Source organism: Cibotium barometz, chromosome 58 (assembly GCF_041138505.1).
Source record: "Cibotium barometz isolate CiBa-2024 chromosome 58, ASM4113850v1, whole genome shotgun sequence".
NCBI classification, from domain to species: domain Eukaryota; kingdom Viridiplantae; phylum Streptophyta; class Polypodiopsida; order Cyatheales; family Cibotiaceae; genus Cibotium; species Cibotium barometz.
The window spans coordinates 40,628,192-40,634,490 of NC_141103.1; positions in this window are offsets into that span (position 1 = coordinate 40,628,192).

Here is a 6,299-nt window from a genome sequence, read left to right on the forward strand (position 1 = left end):
TAAATTCGGTGCAAATTTACATATTGTGTACAAGGCTCATCTTTAGAAGAAGAGGGAGTATATCCATCTCTAGAAGAAGAGGGAGTATCCCCTTGAAAATCAAATGTATCCATCTTTAGAAGAAGAGGGAGTATCCCCTTGAAAATTAAATGTATCCATCTTTAGAAGAAGAGGGAGTATATCCATCTCTAGAAGAAGAGGGAGTATCCCCTTCAAAATCAAATGTATCCATCTTTAGAAGAAGAGGGAGTATCCCCTTGAAATTCAAATATATCTATCTTGAATTTTCCTTGAGATAGAAGGGTTTGGAGTCCCACATGTGAAATAATAAGGTGCATATTATGTACAACGCCCGTCTTTAGAAGGAGTGTATCCCCTTGAAAATCATATACATCTATCTTGAATTTTCCTAAAGATAGAATGGTTGGGAGTGCCAAATGTGAAATAATAAGCCCCATTTTTTCTAAAAGAATCCTTTCCCTCTTCATAATAATCCTTTAAAGTCACCTCTAGCACATAGTCATTTCCATTTTGCTATCAAAAAATTCCAAAACAAAAACATACATCAAGACTTCCCATTTAAAGCCATGGTGGATCAAAGCATAGGCTAATAAACATAATTAGAGCTAGCCAAGAGGATAATGAGAATAGCAAGTTAGTAATCACTTTAACCATCAGGTGCTCTCATCAAGGGAAGAGACAACAACAAGGACATGTGTTTATAGACTTGGGTGGATACTTTGATATCCTGATAAATGACACCATAGGATTTTCCATTTAATTAGCAACAAATTAATGATGTACAAGAAAATCCAACATAATAAAATTTTATCAAATATTTCCTTCTCTTACAAATAGGAGCGACTTGGGTCCTTACAGTTGCCACTATGCAACTTGTGAGACTAGTTCTATTCATGTGTCTTGCCTTGCTAGTTCTATTCATGTGTCTTGCCTTTCACATTCATTGTTGTAGAAAATGACCTTTGGTTGAAACAAAATTTGTGTTACAACTACATACACAACCTGTGGCTAGTTCCATCCATGTGTCTTGCCTTTCACATTCATTGTTGTAAAAAATGACCATTGGTTGAAACGAACTTTGTGCTACAACTACGAACACACACAAATATGATGAGTTTATTCCCCTTCATGTATAAAGAGTTATGCAATCAATTTTCTAATATTTCCCTATGATATAATAATCCTAAATCTTATAACTTAGCTATAGACAAGGTGGACTCATTTGAGGCCTCCACTTCTTGCACAATACTCTAGTTGACCTATCATTTTGGCAATGGGACTCTTTCAATCATAGGTGGAAGATAAATAAATATTTAAAATAAAATGGGTTAGCAAAGCCCTTTCACATAGACTCAAGCAAATGTTCATCTTCTCCTTGAGGAGACATGTTGGTGTCTTGCATTGTCTTCATTTTCCTTTCTCATCCAACAATCTAGGGTCAAATATCCCGTCATTCCACAATATGTACATTTTGTAACATTCTTAGTCTTTTAGATTGTTTTTTTCCTGATATTGATGGCTTTAAGTTGCTTGTCTTCCTTCCCATGAGAGAGCTTCCGATTCCCTTAAGTGTAGGTTTGGACAAACTTTTCAATGTGGCCACAAGATTGCGAGATTTCTTTGGCATGTTTTTAGGAAGGATGACAGTTACATCATCATTTTTCATAAGTGCTCTAATGCTTGGAAGTTGATTGGCATGTTTTTAGGAAGGATGACAGTTACATCATCATTTTTTCATAAGTGCTCTAATGCTTGGAAGTTGATTGGGTTCTAAAAAGAGAGAGAGCTTATTATCATGGTGTACATATAGAAAGGTTGGAAAAAATATATTTTCTTTGTATAGAATTGTATAAAAACCTTGGATAAAAGTTTCAAAATTTCTATCTTATTTACCACATGTAATGTACTTTTAGTGATTTCATCTTCTAAACCCACTCATAGCATTTATTTATTTCCTTGAAGTTAATTCTATGCATCTATATTTGCCATGCGTGTGGCATATAAATATATGCATTCAATTTTAAGCCCAAAAAAATTTAAGCTTATCTTCAATTGAATTCTCTTTGCCCCGTATAATGTGTTAAGTGCATCCCAAGTCTCTTATGATATGTATTCAAACGCAATGTGGTGTATAAATGGATCACTTATCCCAAGTGCTACTAAGAAATCTTGATAGTGCCACCTCATCCCTTCCTTTCCATACATTTTTTTTATTGCTAGTAGGCAAGATTTTTATGCCATTAACAAAGCCCCACCAATTTTTATTTCTTATTTTCCATGTGTAGAAGCCCTCCATGTCAAATTATTCTACCAAGAATAGTGTGATCATTATGAGGTGAGTTGTGGTGTGTATTCCCCACAACACTACTCACGAATAAAAAAAAATAGTCACATATGAGATTGTGTGTAGTTTGTGATAATAATAAGCTCTTTTTTAAAACCCTTTTCATGCACAACATTGGGAACTAAAGTTTTAATGAAATGTAGAATTTGAAGGGATATTAATAATATATTTCCCTCTCTAATAAGCAAATAAGATGATGGAATGATGAAAGAATGAAGAAGTCTATTAAAAACTCCTATGCTAAAACCCTATGCTTTGATACCTTTAACACCACGTTCAAGATTATGGTGGATTAAAGCTTCGGGGAATAAAGAGTATTAGCGCAAATAAAGAGAAATAGCAAGACATTGAACATTTAGACCTTCCACTCAATACATTTATCAAGTGTTCTCAAGAGAAGAGTTAACGAATTGGGTGAAGGCTTCTCAATCTCAAGGTCCTAGACTTGAAGGTCTTAGAAGAGAAAATGAACTGGGTGGAGGTTTCTTGATCTCAAAATCCTAGACATTTTGATGTGACTAGCAATATACATTTTAACATGACTAGTAATATACATGTGGCCAACACACGTGTCAAGGTCCTAGACATTTCATGTGACTATAAATAGTTGTCTAGCACACAACATGCATTTTTTATTTTACTTTTCACAACCATTAAAGCAAATAATAATTCGCCACAAACCTTCATTTATGAATGCTTACAAGATCAAATGTCAATAATCTTGCACTAGTGGAGAACTTTATATAAACAATGATGAGATAATCTAATTAAATTTTTAGCTTTTAATGATAGAGAATACTAACATATATTTTTATTCTTGGACAAATGTGTACAAGAGAGAAGTGCTAGCATGATGATTGGACAAACTGATAGGCCAAAATTATCTTGCATGGCACATGAAGATGTTCCTATTAATTGGACAAACTGACATGCCAAAATTATCTTGCATGACACATCAAGATGGGGATGTGCCTCAAACAACTCAACCTGTGGGCCATAGGTTTGGGTGATTGAAGAAGAGCAGGCTGGTGTAACATCTCATACAATGTAAGATCCCTCTTACTCCATACTTGGTTAATTCAAAAATTTCTAAACTATCATTAGGACATTTTGGAGGTCATTTGGAGGGCCTTGTAAGAAATTCACTAATTTCTCTCAGTAGAGAAAACTTAAAAAATACTAAAACGTTCGAATATCAAAATGTATATGTTATTCCAAATTACCATTTTGATATTTAAGAAAGGCTGCAAGCTTGTCATAACCTTTGTTATGACAAAGGCCACGAGCTTGTCATGATAACCTTATATTCTGATATTTAATGAAGCTACAACTATATTTTCGAATAAGATTTTCCTCTTTAATGAAGCACTATGGTGGTACAATTGAAATTCAAATAATAAACCACTTTCATACACCCTTTTTCATCTTTACTCGTAACCAATGGAAGATTACAATGCAAGTAACCCTTGAATTAACCAGATTAATCAAGAAGATAAAAAGAAAAAGTATGATCTGCACATTGATCTTGATAGTGAGGATGAGTCCATTCAAAAGCGCATAAAAAACTATGCAATCCTCTCATTAAACCATAAGGAAAACATGAGAATGGTAGGGTTGCCACACATAGATCTTTGGTGTGATGGTTGAATTTACCCGTTCAACCCTATGACTGCTTCCCATCCTCCCTTCTCAAACCCAACTACTCTGTTACATTTTACAGGAGATGGAGTCAATGGATTGCTAGGATATTGCAAATTCATTGCTATGTATGTAGATGGTGAAAGACATTATTCACAACATCAAGCAGCTAAACTCCTCCGTTTAATAGAATATTGCAAGGCGAAATTGGAGGAAAATGATATTGAAATTGCAAGATTAAGGACATAAGTAAGGAGATATAGGGTAAAGGACACTAGCATTGGAGAAAGACAGAGGATGAGAAAGCTCAAAAACTTTGAGACCTTGAAGCCAAGCTCAGGTGGTGTGAAGAAAAGAATTCAAGCAATCAGGTAATAAATGTATTTAAAGAAGTTTCTTTGTTAATATTATCTTCTAGATGTTAGAATTTATTATTGTTGTAACTACAGGGTTATAAGGCAACCTGACAAGGAGAATATCAACCCCAATATCCATCCAGCAAAGCAATTAAAACCTTTACTTGCTTTAAGAATGGCAAAGGAATTGATGCAGGAAAAGAAGTTCAAGTTGGTCAAAAGAGATATTATAGAACAATTTGTTAGCAGTAATGTGGTTTCCACATCAGAAATATAGGAAGTTATGGATACTAATGGTGTGAGTTGCGTAAAGGTTACAATGCTCTTCAGAAGTCACAATCTTTAATTCTTAAGGTTGGCAAGATTAAAGGGAGACTACTTCCAACTCCTATAGATGTTTGGACTTTTTGGAGCAAGCTCAATGCTGGGGTCTTGCAATATATTGGTAAACCTTACCACATTGAAGAGAAGCTCAATGGAGAAAGTGGCAGCATTCAGTACAATGAATTTAATAACATATTCCTAGATATGGAGCTTTTGCAGAAGAGAATGGCAGAGTTCTATGTGACATAAATTTCAAGGAGACATGAGGTTTGCTTAAATTTGTTATCAAGCTTGATGAATGTGAGATTATCAAACAAAAAAAGGTGGAAAGAGTGACAGTAACACTAATGAATAGAGCACTTGATACAAGCATCAAGAATGATAAACCTCAATATTTTAGTGTGCAGTTTGAAGCAAATATTGGGTGGCTTGGATCATTTGAGGTAAATCACATTACATTAACTTCACATTTTCCTCTTTTCTACATAGCCTGCTAATATTATCTATTGAAATATGTTTGATTGATGATAACTTTCATCCTATTTTTGTCATTCCTCTAGTCAATGTGCATATATGTACCCTGCATGCCCTATGTCGTATAATAGAGAAACTAGTGTTTCTATACATTGGCTTTGCTTGGAAGATTAAGGAGGTGGAAGAGAGACAGGAAACTATTGCATCATTAGAGAAAGTGTTGTTAGACATTGGACTACATGGGAAAAACGTTTATATTTTGCAAGACACAAAAAGGTCAACAAATAAGAAGGATGTTCCATTGAAACCATCCATTGTGGGTGTAAAAGCAAGAAGATTTCTTTCAAAACCTCTACAATCACGAAAAAAGAAAAAGACCAAGACAAGAAAGCTATACAAATCAAAATACATTAGCAAAATCAAGTACGATCGATGGAAGAATCTCCATAATGATGTGAAAGACCAAGAGGGTGAATCAAGACATGCCGAAGTAGAGATCTGGCGGTCAATTGATGTTCTGTTCAGGATGTTTGAGAAATCTACTTGGACAAAGCAAGATAAAAAGGACTTTCAAGGTAATCTACAAACATTTAAACAAGTCATGAAGGGTGCTTAGACCGAATCCAACATAACACACTACATGGTAAGCTTTTATGCTTTTGTTTAGCAGAAGTAGCTTGTGTAATGCATAACCTTATTTTTCTATGTTGATTTGCAGCATATTACCTACAATCATATACTATTATTTATTTAAAAATATGGGGACCCAAGTACATGGAACACTCAAGGAATGGAGAAATCACAGTACATGGCTTGCAATGCATATTTCATACATACACAACATAGTGGAGGAAGAAGAACAGCAAACAACATGCATGAAGTATTCCAGTAGTTCTACCGCAAAATATTGCACCAGCTTCATCAGGAAAAAACCTTGAAGTCCTCAACATTGCTTCGAATATTTAAAGAAATAGAGGAAAGGAAATAGAAAAGAGTCAAAGCCTTAAAAAATTCAATAGCTATTGAAGTACAGAACATGTGGAGAGAAAGAAAGATGTATGTAAATCACAATTGGATTAATAGAATGTAATGATATAAAACTATATTAATTCAATTCTGGTTAACTTTGTTACAATATTGAT